The 19,365-nt window shown below is 34.9% G+C and overlaps 1 long non-coding RNA gene across 2 annotated transcripts in view; it reads right to left on the bottom strand.

Moving 5' to 3' along the window:
- Positions 1-696: 696 nt before the first annotated feature.
- Positions 697-19,365, bottom strand: part of LOC139082662 (uncharacterized) — a 39,009-nt gene continuing 20,340 nt past the window's right edge. For both annotated transcript variants that reach the window (XR_011538870.1, XR_011538871.1), the window contains exons 2-4: positions 3,035-3,112; positions 1,648-1,686; positions 697-1,219 (exon numbers count right to left, since the gene is read on the bottom strand). This is a non-coding gene — a long non-coding RNA (uncharacterized lncRNA). The remainder of the gene's footprint in view (positions 1,220-1,647; positions 1,687-3,034; positions 3,113-19,365) is intronic.

Below are 19,365 nucleotides of genomic sequence, written 5' to 3'. Positions count from 1 at the left end.
TATATTTTGTCCGGCTTTTCAGTTGTTTCAAGTGAGAGGGTAGATCCAGTCTCTGTTACTCCATCCTGGCTGGTGGCAGAAGTCATTTGATAACAGTTTTTAAATGAGATAGGCAATGTAGCATGGTGATAATGACATATACTGGTGATCTCCAGTAGTAAGCCTTGGATACTGGCCTCACCTGGACATACTTAAGCTCACCAAAGTAACTGTGGTTCACTTTATACTGAGGAATAAAAGAGATGGTTTTCTCCATAGAATCAGCGTATTTTACTCATCCAATGTTAACACAACGGAGAAGATGACACGGAAAAGCCCTAGGTCTCTATTCAAAGTTCACTTGTGCTATTTAGTAAGCAAACTTAGGTTTTCTTTTAATGTTCTTTATTTATACTCTTTTAACTTAAATGTCTTTCATTTCACAATATACTTCTTTTTTATGGTTAGTTAAGTAAAATTGAATTATGCTATAGGCTAACCACAAAAACTTTGTATCGTGTTATATGCTAAATATGCTGAAATTGATGAGAACTACAAATGGATATAACAGGATTTGGATACACAGCTTTCCCAATATCGATAAATCACTCTGTCCCCAGAAGTAGTTCAGAGTTCACCCACAATGATGGACCAATCAATCATTGACAATGAATTATATTCAATCCAAGAAATGTTTATTTAGATTATTAGGTAGGACTCATGGCATGAATAAATACATTATAAGTGATTTTTTTAAAACATCATATCCTATCCACAAAAATGATTCTATATTTCCTGAGAGTACAGGTAGCCAACAGAATATTCAGTAGCTGAGTGCATTAACAGTATTAACAAAATAAAGACAGATGCCATTTTAATACTTTAATATAAGCCTCCTTTATTAATGCAATGATTCTATTAATTGAAATAAAACTCCATTTTTTAAAACTTAAATTCTCCTAATACTTGTACCAAAAAAAATTGAAATGACTCCACAGTATAATGTTTATACACATATTACTATATGGGCACTAACTGGGTTGAGAAGAATAGAACTTAACAAGAACAGAACAATGGTTATTAATTAGAAATAAATATTGAATATTAGTGATCTGTTTCTAGATTTTAATTTTATTGCTTTTTGTTTCATTTTTAAAGTGGCAGAATCTTCCATCTCTTCTTCTGGATACTTTTCCCTTGTATAAGCTATTACTTTAGAATTGTTCTTTTGATTCAATGTCTAAAATCACAAAAAGAAAAAACGCCTTAAGTTCTAATGATTTTTTTAAGAAGAGGCTTGTTTATTTTATGAGAAGCTATCTTTTAAACATCTGAGTTTAAACAGTATAATTTTAGTAGTCTTATATTACCATAAAGTGTGAATTCTCTCTGACCTAGAACTTTCTAGGGATATATCCAAATATTAAGAACTAACATTTATTGACTATGTATGTCAGGCACTCTTGTAAGTGGTTTAGATGAATTGTCATATTTAATCTTCACCACAATTCCATGAGGTCAATACCAATACTTGGCCACACGTGAGGAAACTGAATCACAGAAGGGTTAAGCGACTAGCCCAAACTCATATATTGAGTGGCAGAGAAGAGATTCAGTTCCAGGAAAGCTGAGATGAGAATTCACATACTTAACAATATACTCTCTTACCTTATAAAGGATATAATCAGACTGACAGGCAAATAAGATCTATGGAGAGAACAAATAAATAGGTAGGTATTAGAGCTAGAAGTATATAGATACTCATGGCTGCGTTGTGTAATGCAAAACTGGGGAAAAAAATAGTTTCACTATGGAAGATTAAATACATTATAATATGCTCATGGAAGGCCTACTATGCAATCAGCTAAAATGACGACATAAAAAGATAGATCTGTTGGCATGATAACATATCCTTCATATTTTTCTACAACAAAAATAAAACATTATAAACAATTTACATATTGTTATCTTATTTTTGTAAATATATGCCAAAAAAAGTCTTGAGAGGCTGCTTACCAAACAACTAATCAGAACTATCTTGAGAACTCTAGGTCTCTAGGTGCTAACATTATTTACTTTCTGTTTTGCTTTCTTGATTTTTATTTGTCTGTAATAATCATGAATTGCCTTGGGGAAAAACTTCAAAAACTTAATTACTGTTTTCTTAAAATAATTAAAATGAAAATACCGCCTTTCAATATTTTTGAGATGCGGTAAAATTTATACTCAGAAGTTAATTCCATGCTTTGCACTTTTTGAAGAAAATAATTAAGCATTCAACACCAGATGTTAGAAGCAAAAATAATTTTTAAGAAAAATGGAATAGGAAAATTATAAACATGAAAGGAGAAATCGATACATTTGAAAATAAAGTATAAAAATAGCAAATAAATTTAGAATGTAGTATCTTATTCTTACAAAAAATAAACATTAATCTGTTTTTAAAAAGGAAAATACTACAGCAAAATATTAGAAATTTGAAGGAAAATGTAAAACCATAGGTACAGAGTATGGCAGTTAAGTGTAGGCATGGGCACCAGTTACGCAGGTTTGCATTTAGTTTCAATATAGACAAAGTATATACTTTTGGATAATTTGCTGAACCCTATTTTTCTTTATCTGTATAAAAGGGCTAATAATCATATCACCCTAATAAGTTTGTTTTGAGGATAATTTGAGATAACATAAATAATGTTATTATCTATGCTAATAACTCAGAAAACCTTGATGAAATAATTGATTTTCTGGGAGTGAAATTGATGCAAGAGGCAGAAGAAAACATCAGGAAGCAAATAATCTACTTTTCAAAATCAATTTATGCCCCACGTCCTTGATAAATCCTTCTCTTAGCATTCTGCCCACATGATCTTTCTTCTTTCCCTGAATCTTAGTTTAAGCTTTTTTCAAAACTCCTCTTCCAATGTTTATGGCAGGCAGAGTAATGGCCCCCAAAGATGTCCACACCCTAATGCCCAAAACCTGTGAATATGTCACCTTACACAGCAAAAGGGAATTTGCAATTATAGTGAAGCTTAAGAACATAGACATAGATTACCTTGGATTATCCAGGTGAGCCCAATATAACCACACAAATCCTTAAAAGTGGAAAACTTTTCTCTTCTATCAGGTGGAGCTGCAATGACAGGGGAAGGGTCAGAGAGAAATCCAATATTACTGACTTTGCAGACAGAGTAACAGAGCCCTAAGCAGATGAATGTAGACAGCTTCTGGAAGCTGGAAAAGGCAAGGAAATGAATTCTCCCCTAGAGCTTCTAGAAAGGAATGCAGCCCTGGAGATGTCTTTATTTTAGCTTGGTGAGATGTTAAAGCTACAGAACTGTAACATAATAAATTTGTGTTGTTTTAAGCCACAGTTGGTGATAATTTGTCACAGCAGGAATGGAAAACTAATACAGTATTATATTGTGATGTTCAATGAAAAAACATGTGCATAGTTTTGCCTTCTTGCTTATACAGGCTATCTGAGGTCAGAGAGCATATGATATTTTGTCTATAACTTAAAGCACCTAGCATTTTCCTTTGTGCATAGATGGAAGTGTTCAGTATTTATTTGATTGATTTGATGCTCCCCTTAGAGTACCACACTCTACTCTTTCCCTCTCTTCTCTCTGTATCCAATGAATCTCAAGTTAGTCTGTGGGAAGAGTCATGCAGGTTCACATTGGATAAATGTAGTTAGGTTTCTAGTTACTGGATTTGGGATTAGCATGTGCATCTAAAGGACAGAGTCCCAGAGTCCTTCCAGAAATAGCTTCCCTTCAGACAGACTCCACTACCTGAAATATTAACACAACAATAATCTTTTCTTTCTAATCACCAGCCTTTCCCCCTAATAACCCATGATTGCACTAGCTGCTTGCTTTAATTACCTCATAGACACTTCTGCACCACAAAGACAATACGCATTACATATAGATTATATATTTCCTTCAGAGAAGTTCACACCTGATTGATGTCAGAGAGCCATTATCAGATACCATATTGGCTAGGCTCAAAAGATAGACTATTTATAGCAAAACACATTACAAATTTTTAGAAAGAGAAATGTAAGTGGCAAATAAGAAAATCATTGTAGAGCTTTATGGTCTTTATACAAATTTAAAATGGTTTAAAAGTAGTTTGTACATTATCATTACATATATTTGAATAAAACAGTCACTACTATAAACTGTCTCAAATGTTTTAAAATTATTTTACAAGTTGTTTTTATTTTTTGTTTGTTTTTTTTCTAAAGATTGGCCCTGAGCTAACAACTATTGCCAATCTTCCTCTTTTATTTTTTTCACCCCAAAGCCCCAGTACCTAGTTGCATATTTTAGTTGTAGGTCATTCTGGCTCTGCTACGTGGGATGCCACCACAGCATGGCCTGATGAGTGGTGCTAGTCCACGCCCAAGATCCGAACCAGTGAAACCCTGGGCTGCCAAGGCTGAGCATGTGAACTCAACCACTCAGCCACTGGTGCAACCCCCATCAAGTTATTTTTAAATAATAAGACAATTCAAAGATACATTATATAATATTGAACTTGGAAAGTAGTTTTGAAATAACTTTGTTCAACCTTTCAGCCAAAGCAGGAATCCATTCTTTAATATCTTGACCAATTGACTTGTTATTTATTATTTGTCTGTTTGCTTAGTTTTACAAATTTCCAAAATCTTGGAAATGTGAATGATCCTTAGTAGTTCACACTATGAAGACAGAAAGTGAAGAAATTCAGAAAATAATCATTGCTCTTTCACTTTGAAGAATTTTTTTTTGGAAATATGGAGAAGGGAGAAGATAGTAACTAGACAAGAGTGAAGAGTTAAAGAAGGTTTGGGGAAGGTGTGAGACCCTGACAATATTTGTTGCCGTCAGGAGAGTCTAGGGCCCATCTTTGTTACATATTTGCTGTGTGACATAGAGAAGTCACTTATCCTCCCTTAGTTATGAAGTTAGAAAAATAATTGATAATAGAAGTGAAATAACTTTATAAACATATTTCATCTAAATGTAAATGATCTCTCCAAGATATTCGTTCAGGTGTTAAATTAGTATATAAGATTTTTCTCTCCGTCAAGTCATATTGGTTTATAGTCAGTATTTAATTTATTTCTGAATGATAAAAATACTTCATAGAAATTATGCTAAGAGTCTGCATTTCTTTTCAAAGAAACCTAATTTTAAACTCAGCATTTAGAAATCTTATATGTGATTTCCTAAAGCTTTTCCAGAACAAAATTAGTAAAAATAAGCCTTTATAATTTATTCTTTTTTCAGTTTTTAACTATGTTGGAAAGCTACTACATTTGTGAATGAAGAGGATTCCATTTAAAAATTATGTATAGAATTTTAAATTAGTGACAACAGTTATAGTAAATTCAAAGCATTCAGAATATTAGCTATCTTCAAAAATGATCAAAACTTTATCAAAATGTTCTGGTAAAGGTGAACCCACTTCATATCTACATTCTCACTAAGAAGAACTAGAAAATTTGGAACAAAAAATAATTTTTTTGGTGAACACCAAGTAGTTCCCAAGGCAGAGAAGAACTGCCAGGCCCAGATCTGGGAGAGAATGAAAGCCTATGGAGACAAAGCCAGAACATGGGGCCATATTTCCTCTAGATATAAATGCCAGTTATAGAGGAGATTACTGAGAGACTGAGAAGCCAAGCAGGGCATTTGACAAGTTCATGTACAGCAAAGGCAAAAGTCAGAGCCCAGAGCCCACTAAGGATGAGAGGCTGTGACAAACTCCCTAGGTTTTGGTTCAGGCTCCAAAAGGGCTACATTTTAGGAATAAGAGAGAAAAGGAAATGAACCCTCTGGCATTAAAAAGAGAACTTAAAATAAAAGAATATAGGAGAAATATAATAATGTTAAGAAGATAAACTAATAAATTAGAAAATAAAAATGTAATGGAGATGAATCTACCACACAAAATGTAGATCTTTGAAAAGACTAATATGTCATTAAATGTCTAGGGAGGCCTATTGAGAACAATCGAGGGGAAATACAAATAATTAATATCAAGAATAAAAATGATGAAATAGTGCAGATCCTATATGCATTCAAAAGATCAAAAGAGAATTTTTATAAAAATAAATTTACAAATTTAGATGAAATTAACAAATTCATGTTTAAAATTACCTTAGTAGGCAAATGTGAAAATAGAAAAGTATAAATAGTCTTGTAACCACTAAAAAAACAAAAGTTTAATCTATAATTTTAAACTTTCTTATAAAGAAAATCCCAGGGCCAGATAGCTTCAACAGAAAATTCTATCACATATTCAAGAAAGAAATAACATCAGTGTACATAAAATCTCCCAGAGTATATAAGAAAAATAAACACCTCCCAACTCATTTCATGAATCCAGCATAACTTTAATCCAAAACAAGACAAGGAGCTGATAAGTAAAAAAGTTACAGGATGCTGTCTCTCCCAAGCATAGATGGCAAGAATCTAATATATAAGATATAGATGTATGTGTATATACTAATAGATATATTAAGAATATATGTGTATGATAATATATGATAGGTATATGCTAACATATTAGTGATATATATTATGAATGATAATATTTTATAGAAATAATGCTGTCTGCGTTTCTTATACGTGTACATATACATATTGCATATAATAGCCAAGTTGGTTCTACCCTAGGAATGCAAGTCTTGTTTAGTCTTCAAAATTTCAACAATGTAATTCACCACATTAACAAAGCAAAGGATAAAAAACTGATAATCATCTCAAAACATTTTTTAAAAATCATTTGATAAAATTAATTGCTCATTCTTGACAAAAAACAGTTAGCAAACTAGAATTACAAGGAAAACTGCTTCATCTAATAAAGAAAATCTATAAAAAACCTACACTGTGTCATATGTGATGATAAAATTTTGGATTTTTTGTTTCTCTGAGACTTAGAATACAGCAAGGATGCCTAGGATCAACATTTCCTGTTATCATTAGAAAACAAAGAATAAAAATCTCATTATTTTACACAGATGGCATTAAAATTAATATTGCATGTTAATTACTTAAAATTAACATTGTATGGTTGCTGGATACAAGTCATCTCTAAAGTTGATTGCATTTCCAGTAAAAGCTGGAAAATAAAATTTTAAAAAATAATATCTACAGTAAAATAAAATAATCAAAATCTAGCAATAAACCTAATTAAATTTGTGCAAGAAACCCTTTACAGAAAACTTTGAAAGGATTTAGAGATAATTTAAATGTAGCCTTAGTAATTGGAGGGATATACTTGCTAATGGTGTTGAAGATTGATTATGATAGCTTTCAAGGCTTTCCAAACTGATCAATTGATTTCATGAATTTTCAATTAATGCATATATATATGTACACATGGACTATATGTATATATACATATATGTCCATATATATCGCATGTTCATATATACACAATAAATATATTTTTTATATATATAAATAGAGATGAATATCATATAAACATAGATGCAAACATCCTTAACATAAAATCAACAAATTAAATGCAGCATTGTGATCATAAAACATTATGACCAAGTGGGAATATTACAGGAATGCAAAATTGATTTAACATCTGAAATCACAATTTCTTATAAAGCAAGTAAAGGATTTAAAGGCATAAATTTAGAAATGAAGAAACAAAACTTTTTTATTCTGATAACACATGGTTATTTATTTAAAAAATCCTAAGGAACCTACAAAATTATTCCTAGAACTAATAAGCGAATTCAACAAGATCTCAGGCTACAGGCCAATATGCAAAGTCAATTTTATTTTCTGTATACTAGAAACAAACAATTAGAAAATATTTTTGATATCATTTGTAATAACATCATAAAACTCAAATACTTAGGAGTAAATTTAACAAAAGTTATGCCAGACTCCTGCGTTGCAAACCACAAAACATTGCTGAGATAAATCAATGAAGATCTAAATAAATAGAGATATATTTTATCTCCATAAACTGAAGACAATATCATTAAGATATCAGTTCTCTCCAAACTGATCTATAGATTCAATGCAATCCCAAACAAACTTAACATGTAGATTCTAAAATTTAAGTGGAAAATCAAAGAACTTAGAATAGTTAAAACCATCTTGGAAAAGAATAAAATTGGAGAAAATACATTACCTGATTTTAAGGCTTACCAAAATCTTAAATACAACAGCATGGATCAATCTCAAACATACAATTTTAAATAAAAGAAGACAGATACAAAGCATTATATTCTGTATGATCCCATTTCTATGAATTTCAAAAATAGACAAAACTAATCTATGGTGACAGAAATGAAAAAAAAAAGGTTTCCTCTGAAGGGATAGGAGATTGACTGAAAGTGGACATGAATGAACTTTCTGGGATAATGGAAAAATTCTACATTTTAATTGGTTAACTACCATATATATTTATTAAAATGTATCAATTTGTACTCTGTGAATTTTATTGTATGTAAATTTTACCAGATTAAAAAAAAATAAAAGTCTGATAGTTTTTCATGTAGGTCAGGATGTGATGTAATTGGAATTCTCTTGTATCACTGGTGGGAGTTTAAAGCAGTTCAACCACTTTCACAGCATTTCTTCAAGCAGAACATATGAATAAACTAAGAATCAGCAGTTCCAATTCAATGTACCTACCCAGCAGAAATATGTACACATATGCTCTGAAGGACATATTCAATATCATTATACAATATGGACAACAATTTGAAACAACCTAAATGTCCATCAATAGTAGAATAAATAAGTGTGTGCTCATACAGCAGAATCCTACATAGCAATGAAAATGAATAATCTGTAGCTATACACAACAACATGGATGAATCCTACAAAAACAATGTTGAGCAAAGGAAGCCAGGCCCAAACAGTACATAATAGATGATTCCATCTGTACATAGTTTTAAAACAGACAGATCCATTCTAAGATTTTAGAAGTCAGGATAGTAGTACCTTCAGGAAGAGAGAAGGAGTATGACTGGAAGTGGACACAAGTAGTGTTTCTGAAAGTAATGGAAATCTCTATTTGCTGACATAGACAATAGCTATGCAGATTTATTCACCTTATGATCATTCATTGAGCTGTATGTTTATGACCTATGTACTTTTCTGCATGCATGTTATACTCAACAAAACTGAAAGAAAAAGAACTTCATCAATAGAGCAACTGACAATGATATAATTCTACTTAAAAATGACCCCAACATTCTTCTGAAAGGCAAGTAATGAGTGTGTATGGAGTCTTTAACTCCAGAATTGTAGAGGCCTATCAATACAGCATACAATATATTCTACACAATAAAAATGTTTTTTTGAAACACAAATCAGATATCGCCAAACCCTACTCAAGACTCTCAATGACTTCTTGTTCTTCTTACAACAAAATCCACAGTGTGCAGGCCTGTATGTGATCCGGCCCCTGCTTGTTATTCTGACTTCATTCCTTATTTCTCACTTTGTTCTAGCACTCTAGATTCCTTTCTGAAACTTAAATATACTTAGTAGGGTTCCGCGTCAGGGTGTTGGTGTTTTTTTTGTTTTGCCCAGAATGTTCTTACCCTGGAGCTATGCTCTGTTGCTCCCTTGTCTTGTTTTCGATGCTACTCAAGTGTCACTTCCTCAGCAAGGCCATCTCTGAACACTTTATTTTAAATAGCACCCCCAATCTCCTAGATGCCCTCTCTCTCCTTACTCAGCTTTATTTATTCTCTTATCACTTACAACTGACCTTATGTTGCGTTTTTGTTTATGTGTTTGCAAGCACAAGGAATTTGCCTGTTTGCACATCGCTTCTTTGTTAACAAGTAAAGCATGCTTCACATGGAATAGGCATTCCACACGTTCTCGTGATATGACTAAATGAATGAATAGATGAGTTAACGTATGAATGCAATGTGTTCCACAAAAGGTTGGCAAGATTTGAAGACTTGAATACAATTCGCCAATGTCAAGATGCTTTTATATCCTGGAACAACCAGTCTTAAGTTTAGTAAAATGAAGGAAATTTGTTTCCAAAAGGGGAAAAGAAAAAGATGTGGAATTTCTTTCTAATTGAATTGCTACAAAACATAGCAGACTTTGTTAAAAATGCTATTGACTGACTACTCACATTTGTAGCTGTAGCTCACAGCACTCCCAGAAAAAATGCCTTGCTAAGGCAGGATTCGCAAGTATTGTTGTTTACTTAATTTATCTTCTCTGGGCATCAAAATTTTTATCCCCTAACCTAAGTGTCTGTGTTAGTTAAATTTCCCCAAAGAAAGAGGACCAAGAAGAGATGATAGACACATAGATACATAGATACATAGACAGATGGACCAACAGTTGATGATAGATAGATAGATAGATAGGTAGATAGATACATAGATAAATAGACCAATAGGAGATGATAGATGACAGACATATAGATGGATAGATAGATGGATGGTAGACTTATTATGGGGAATTGGCTCACAGAATTATGGTGGGCTAAAGGTCCCATGATCTGCTGCCTGCAAGCTGCAGCTTAGGAAAGCCAATGGTCTATTTCAGTCCAAATTCAACAGCCTGAGACCCAGGAAACCAATGGTGTAAATCCTAGTCCGAGAGCAGAAGAAGAGATGAGGCTTCTCAGGTCCAACAGTGAGGCAGAAAAAAAGGGGGTGAATTTCTTTTTCTTCTGCCTTTTGCTCTATTCAAGTCATCAACACATTGGATGATGACCACCCACATTGGGGAAGACAATCTACTTTCCTGAGTTCATTGATTTAAATGCTAATCATATCTGGAAACACTTTCACAGACATACTCAGAAATAATATTTAATCTGGGCATCTCATGACCAGTCAAGTTGACACATAAAATTAACATCACAGCATCCTTATACGACAATATCTGGTAGGTCTCTTTTAACTCAAGAACCTATAAAGATAATTTTCTTTTTTGAGAATGACTGAACCCAAATTGAGACACACTATAGTTGAGTATGTCTATTGAGACACATGATATACATATACAGTTAGTGGAAGGGGAACATACAGTAATTCCTGATAGAGGTCTCCAGTGCCACATTATAAAGAAATGGATTTTGCCCCATCTGAATTCTCTCCGTAGTGCATAGTTTTGTTGGAGACCATCACAGTCCACGCTAAAATGTCTGCTTCTTGCTTCGGAGATCGTTCAGTTTAGTAATTATGAACGTGGGATATGGAGTTAGTCAGACTGGCTTCAAGTCTCAGTCTTGAAATTGTAGTTGTATGATCTTGAGCCATTTACTTAACTTCTTTAAGCTCCAGTTATCCATTTAAAAAAATGAGGTTGGTAATTGTACATATTTCCTATGATTGTGAATGAGGCTTAAAAGCAATAAAATTGTGAAATGTTCAGTTTAGTACTCGGCAGACAGTAATAACTCAATAAATGTAAACCAGTATATAAAACAAAAATGAATAAATTTATGTTTATAGAATAAAATGATTTAATGTATAATTTTATGTGCTTTCTTGACATAAGGCTTTAACTATTTAATCTGTATCTGTTAATTTCTCAGGGAGACTTTAGTTTCTCTAGCATGCTCTGCAGCTTTCTGTCTTTTTACTAGATTGCTCTGTCTATCTCGAGCCACTCTATGGGAACATAGTTCTTTATTCAATCAATAATAGCCAGAGTTTTAATCCCCTTTTTGAAGGAGGATTCCCTTCTTGCTTGGCAGAGAGCATTCCCATGCTTCAGGGGCATTGCCACCATGGTACTTCCTGTGCAACACTACTAAACTTTCCCCAGGAAACCATAAGTCAGGGAGTTCCTATTTCATCCCTTCATGCTCCTTGTCTGGGATGCATAGGCTCCTATACACACTAAACATACTGTCTTCTGCTTGGTATTTAGTCCTGTATTGCCACAGCTGTTGGTACTGTATCAGATTTGCCCAAAGCCTAGTTAGGTCTAATATGCTTTGAGATTTGGAATAGGAATGTCAGCTCTTCAGTGCCAGAGGCACCACCTGAGGCTGCTGTGTGATTCAAGCATTTTCATCTCCTCCTGCTCTTTTGCTTTGAAATCAGTAAGGTTATGTGTAATCAAAGAACAAATATGATCACTCAAAGGAATTAGTGGCTGGTAAATTTAGAACTAACCCCTCATATGCGACTTCACACAGAGATTGTTTTTCATCTGTCTCTGCATGTCATAGAGCTCATCTAAATGAGAAGTACAAATGTTTTCAAAGGCAACTCCACACGCAGCTCAAAACTGTGAAATAATGGTGAAAAAGCAGCCTTTGGTGTAGTATCAGTTCCACCCTTCTGACTTTTCATTGCACTCAAGATGTGTTAATGACGTGACTGAGTTTTTAATGATTTTTAATTAATTGAACAAGGTTACACCATTTAGGAAAGAATATTTGAATATTCATAATATGTAAATAGTAAGCATGTAGAATTAAGAAGGACATGTTAATTATCTACCATATTAAACATATTGTGATAGGTTTTGGGGGAATATAAGGATGATGTCTCAGTCAACTTGGGCTGCTATAACAATATACCATAAAACTAGATAACTTATCAAGAATAGAAACTTATTTCTATAGTTCTGGAGGCTGTAAGTTAGAGATCAAGGTACCTGCATGATCGGGTTCTGGTGAAAGCCCTCTTCCAGGTTGCACGTGGCTGACTTCTCATTGTACCCTCACATGTTGGAAAGAGAGCTAACAGCTCTCTGACCTCTTCCTATAAGGGTACTAATCCTGCTCAGGAGGGCTCTACTCTCATGTCCTAATTACCTCCCAAAGGCCCCACCTCCAAATACCATCACAATGTGACTAGGGTTGCAGCATACAAATTTTGGAGGGACACAAATATTCAGTCCACAACAGATGACCAAAAATAGTTGCTGATCACAAGGATTTCATTATCGAGTTGTAGACAAGGCATAACTGTGTGGAATCATAACCTTCAAGTTGCTTGAGGAAAAGCTTACTGCTTAAGCCTGATCCTGCAGTACTCAGCGTGTCTGAGAAATATGCCATATTGAACAGAAAACAATCACTTTTTTACAAATGATATTAACATAAGGTGAAAGAAAGATTAGGAGAAAAAAACTTCCAGAAATCAATTCAAGAGAGTAAATGTATAAACTCTAAGTTCTGCTAAACCTCAATGTTTTATATATCCATTCCCATCACTTACAGTCTCTGAGGGCAGAGACCCTTTCAATCCAGCCTACTTCCAGAGTTATTTGTGCACTTCTGTTCCTGTTACCTGCTAGATACTCACTGAGGCTCAGTTCTTGTCTCCCTGGGACCCATTATTGACTCCATTTCCTTCATACCTTCTCAGTTCTGTGCTCCACTCTCCTGAGTACTGCCCTTACTTGAAGTTTGAATCTTATCTAGAGCAGACTTTTATTCTTTGCCTAGGTCTCTATACCTGCATTATTAATATTTTCTTCTTTCCTTTTCCTTTTGTTGCTCTAGTGAAAAATGTAAAGCTCAACACCACATGAGCTTTAGAAAACACCTTTCTGGAGCTATTACTCATGACACAACTGTTGGCTTATAGCAGTGGATCTTACTCAAAGACTAATATATATGGGAAGAAGCCAATAAACTCCAATTTATACAATTTAAAATTAAATAGAACAGTATTTGAAAGAGTTCCATGGGTATCACAAGAATGTGCCTGACGCATTTACAAATGATTGATTTTGATAAAAACTAGAAGTGCCATAAGTTCAGAAAAGAAAGACTTGTCTGGGTTCGGATTGGTCTGGAGCTGTCTCATGGATTGTAAAGAAATACAGTTGGTTTCTGAAGATGGATAGGACTTAGAAAGTGAAAATGATTGGGAAGGTTGTCCTAGATGAGGGAAATCTGTGATTAATGGTGGGTACATAAATGTCTTGTAAGTTGAGCTCCACTGAGAGTAGTAGGGTGTACGCAGCTGAGGTCTAATTACATCAAAATTCTCAGTCTGGATCTAATTTCTCCTTCCTCATTTGCCAGGTGAACCCCTTGGCAGTATATAGAAAATGTGTGTAGGTATGTGTGTGTGTCAGAACACCAATGAGTTTCTTCATGATGTAGTGAGATGCTGTTTCATTGTGAGCCTCTGTGCTGACTGTGGGGATTGGATTCAATTGCAAAGTAATGAAAGCATAGAGAAAGGCATATTACTATATTAAAGGATAAGCTTTCAAATATATTCCAAAGAACAGTTAGTGGCTTAGGGGAAATCTCATTTCACTTGCTAACTTTTCTAATGTGGGTCAGGTATATAACCTGTCTCTTGAGAGGATAGAGAAAGATGCTGAATAAAGCTGAGTGAGAAAAACCAACACAAAGAGAAAACGATGACCCTTCTCTTACCATTTTGTGTTTAGCAGTGATGTGAAAGCTAAATGGTGAGGTGTTTGTTGATATCATTGGTATTGCAAGTATACGTATTAAATGATGCGCATGCCTTGACTGTCATTTCTTGTTATCTTTATGGGTATATATAAGGCAACTACAGCTCCTGGTACTGTATTTTTCATGGAGATTTTTCAGTACTTTGCACTGATCTATCTGATTTATAACTTTTCTATTATATATAAACAGATTTCCCTTCTTTCTAATACCTAGGCACTCCAACTCTACTTTCCGCTATCAACTATGTTTCAGGTAACATTTTCCCCACTTTCTTTCCCTCCATTCCATTCCACAGTGTCAGATTTATTCATTGGCTCATTCAATATTCATTCATCAATAAAAGTGAGGGAAGACATCATAGAGAGAGAAAAGAGAGTAGAACTATGTGAAAAAAAGTGGGAAAGAAAGATAGCAATGGGATAAATATCCTTTTACACCATTCAGCGATCTAGAAATTTTAAAAGCTTCATGCTTTCTGCAGATTCTTCCATAAAATAAGTTTGATGGAAAAACAAACAAACTACCAATCACATCCCAAGAAAAATATCATTATTTTCCCCTTACATAAAACAAACAAAAAATATTTAGATGCTAAGCATCAAAGATGGTGAGTAAGAGAAGCAGACTCAATACCCTCAGAGAGGAGTCCTTTTCAAGAGAGCCTTCTTCTCTCTCTCTAAGGGGCACAATTTTCCTGTCTCCATCATTACTGGTACAGTGGTATAGGAAATACAGACTTTCCACATCTGGAAATCTCTCTTTTCACATGAACATTTAAAGCCACATGATTCTTTTATCTTGTTTTCAATGACCCTTGAGATAATGTGTGGCCATTATATTTTTCTGCAATAATCACGTTAAGCTGTAGTTGCAATTCTACCTTTAAGTGGAGACAAATAAAAAAAAGCAATGATCATAGGAGAATGGCATTCTCCTTCTTGATTCTATAGAGTGTCAATTAGAAATACCAAACAATGGCAACAGTGCTCCATGTGCAAATCATAGAAGAGACATTTGAGGGCATTGAATGACTCTGCTTCTAACTCCATCATAAACCAGCAAACTAGGACCCAAAGAGATGTAGTGCCACGACTAATTTCACAGGTTTCTTCCTGATTGCTGAGCTGAGACTTGAACCCAAGACCCTACCTTCCTGTGATGAATACTTTAAGTAATAAGAGTTTTATTCACCTGTGAGAAATCTCTCTCTGATGTTGGAGTTTTTGAAACATAAATGCATTTAGATTTTGCATTTGATGTTTCATAATTTGTTTGCTTTCTGCAAGAAAACCTGAAAATGATAAAGAAGCCAGAGAGCATTTTACCTAATGTCAATGATGCAGAAGATTCATTATTATTATACTAATTTTTGGTAATTTTTATTTACACTAAATCTTCAGTCACATTACTGTGGAAGAGTCTCAGTTGGGAAGGTGCTAGAAAATAGACACCACGTTTGTTTGGTCCTTGAGTAGAACCTATTATATGTCTAGGCTTTTGGGTTCTATTAATGATATAATATGAAATTTATGCCTCTAAGTAGAAATAATGCATTGCCTTTCTAGAAGAAATTTTTAAACATGCATTAATGAATCTTTATGGATATGTTGGACCACCACTTAACAGTCTAACTTGCCAGAGAACTTTGAGGAGCGTGCGATTTGAGGACACACCTCATGTTAGTCAGAACTCGACATTAATCAGGTCTATGGAGCTCAGCCAGCCCATGTGGGTCCCTCTTTGCCCGTGGCGTAGAGGAAGGTGTCTAATGAAACAACATGAGCTTAGAAGTCATAACCATCTAGGTTTAAGCCTTTTGCCATTTCTTAAGTGTATGGCCCTGGGGAACCACTTACCACCTTTTAACTTCAGTTTTCACCATTGACAAAGAGCACAGTAACACTTATCTCACAGAGTGATATAAAGTTTAAACAAAGTGGATGTGTATGAATGCATTCTTTAACATCTTAGGCATTATTATTATAAGATCAATATGTTAATCATATTTTTAAAAATTTAAAATTGATGTAATTTTGAAAACTTTATGATTGGGGGCTCCTATAATAATTCTTGAATAAGGAATACTGTAATTGCAAATAATTTCAATGATTTTAAGAATCTCCAGTATGTTGCCTAACCCCCAGTGAATTGATTTTAATTATTGGTCAATGAAATAAGCAAAAACATATGATAAAATAATTGAATGGATAATTCTGCCTTTCAACTTATAATTTGCCAGTGGCCTCAGAGCATGCTATTATAGGAAATGAAGTAATCTTCGCAAGGCATTTCTTGAGCTATAAGTAAATATGTAGAATTTCATACTCAAAATGTAATCTCATAACGACAGTAATGACAACCAACAATTCCAGTAAGGCTACAAGACTGAGTTGTTAAGGTACTAGTAGACAAAGATAGCAGGTCATTGGGAAAACAGCAAGAGTCTTAGAACCAGACATTCATGGTTTCCTCATGTGAATTATATGACTTTGGGCATGTTATTGACCTTTCTGGCCTCAAGTGCCTTTTCCATGAAGTGGAGGAAATAATACCTAACCACTAAATTCAACATCAGAGTAACATGAGTGACCATGTGTAATGTTCTGGGAACAAAGCAGGCATACTACCAATGTCAGTATTCTTTCACCATCCTTAAAATGTTTTCCAATTCTTTAGTTTCATACTGGGTATACTAAGAGACAGTTTTTGAAAACTGTATTAGTTTAATTTGTTAGCTTACTGGTAAATAATGGGATGCAAGAGTGAAAAGGATCAAACACTAACTGTGAGAGTGCCTTGTAGACATTATCTAGAAAGTGTTGCCAACACTTTAGCATATATTAATCAAAGAATTTGTTTGCGTTAGAGAGGTTAACATCTGAGATAACCAGAAATTAAAGGGAAAGTAAGATCTTTCTACAAATATACTCTTTCATGAATTAATTCAAATATTCCTACATGTAACATTTTTCCCGAAGTAGCTCAACAATACCCTTAGGTTAGACGTTTAAACATTAATAATAATAATAACAATGACAACTAGTAGTAATAGTAGCTATCATTTATTGAACCCATACTTGAAATGTAATCTCATAGCCCCAGTAAAAACATCAAAAAATTCCAATAAGGCTACACGACTAAGTTGTTAAGTTATCAAGAGACAAAGACAGCAGGTCTCTGTGAAAACAGCAGGGGTCTTAGAATCAGACATCCCTGGTTTCCTCGTGTGAGTTATGTGACATTGGCATGATATTGACCTTCCTGGCCTGGAGGGCAATGCTGCTTCCCACTGCAGGCTTCCAAGAGCAGGTATTTTCCCTTTGCACACTCTGGCCCTTTGTCACTGCCTCATTCACTCCACTCTAGTAGAAGTGAAGTGACATAACCACTTGGTTACTTTGGGAAGAATAATTGCATGCTTGATTTAGTTTCACTCCTTTCTCTTTTGCTAATAAGCCTATCCTCAAAAACCACACATTTTCCTCTATTCCTCTATATTGCCCATGAATGGAGGGTAAATCTGCCTACTTCTGAGATCCAGGATTAGCAGCAGCATTTGGTTAACCAATTGAGAGCAACACTTGCCAACCTGGTCTCTGGTATTATTTTGGCCTCCATTTTGTGGCCTTAATTTTTTTTTCTTGACTTCTTCAGATTCACATCAGGGTAAGGGAGGACAATAGTAATTTTATGATACGTTTGTCAAAATGCCAATGTTAAATGCATTGGCTAGAGATATTGAAAATTAAAACCAAAATCGCAGAATTTGGGGCAGCAAAGTATGTACATGGAGAAGCCTTGGTGGTTTAAGGATGTGTGGTTTGGCCTTCATGTTCTGACCTTGGTGATTTGTAGAGGCCAGTTTTAGGTTCAGGAGAGGTTTTACATATTTTAACCCAATTTTATGTTATTTGGGCTGTGGTAGATGATTGTAGCTTGTGGTCTTTTTGTCCAAAAGCAAATAGCTATTTCCCTGGAGGCAGAGATTTAAAAACGGCCCCTGGGCTTCAGGAAAGGTTCTCAAGGGGGGATGTTAATGAGAGGGGGACTGTGAGAGATGGTTTGAAATGAGGGAGAGAATGTGAGCACCTCAGTGAAGTGGGATGAGGTCACTCAGCTCGCAGCAGAGGTGCAGAGTCGGGCAAAGACTCAAAGCTCCAGGGCTTTGAGTTCCAGAGTGGGGAAGCTGCAGTCTCCTCTGAGGGCACAAGTTTTTCTAAGGAGATATGGCTGAGGCCAATGTTCTCCTGCAGGAAGAGTACAGGTCTCTTAGATCTCAGTGGGCAAAACTATATTTACTGCTTTCAAATTGCCAGGGAGTGAAGTCCTGCATACGCCTCTCAGCACGAGTGAGGTTTTAGCATTAGATTGTTATTGCCAGCCATCTCTGGACCAGATGTGCCAAATTCCATTCTGCGTGTAGGGCCGAGAAAATAACTGTAGGAGGATAGTCCACAAATTCATAATCACTTCCTACTTCTTAGTTTCAGGGTGGCACTAGACTGGTTAACTCCGGGTTGAAGGAGAAAACTTTGGTAGGAGGCAGGTTTCTTGGCAAGAGGCACTGGAAATGTCCACTACGGTAGGGGACTGAAAATGCATATTTAGAAGAGTGTGCACCTGGCCCCTGAGCTGCCACCTTTACAAACTTCAGAACTTTGTAAGCAGGCTAAGCGTCACTCTCAGAGACAGGAGGCTGGGTGCACAAATGGATTATCCCCTCAGAAATGTGAGTGCGGAGCACCCGAATTAACTTCTTACTCGAAGAGTTCTCCCAACTGAGTTTAAATTCACATGGCACGGATTTAGAACACCTGGAACACACTAAGTGGTGTCCTGGCAGGGCTACAGCTAAGAAATTTTTCTCCTTCACTCAAAAGGAGTTTATTCTCTGGTCTTTGGCCTTATTAATATCAGATTCTGGGAACATTTTTTTTTCTGGCGTAACTGTTTTTGGAACTGAGGATTGGCTTGGTACCT

Source organism: Equus przewalskii, chromosome 3 (genome assembly GCF_037783145.1).
Source record: "Equus przewalskii isolate Varuska chromosome 3, EquPr2, whole genome shotgun sequence".
Classification (NCBI taxonomy): Eukaryota; Metazoa; Chordata; class Mammalia; order Perissodactyla; family Equidae; genus Equus; species Equus przewalskii.
This window is presented reverse-complemented; position numbering and strand designations above follow the sequence as displayed.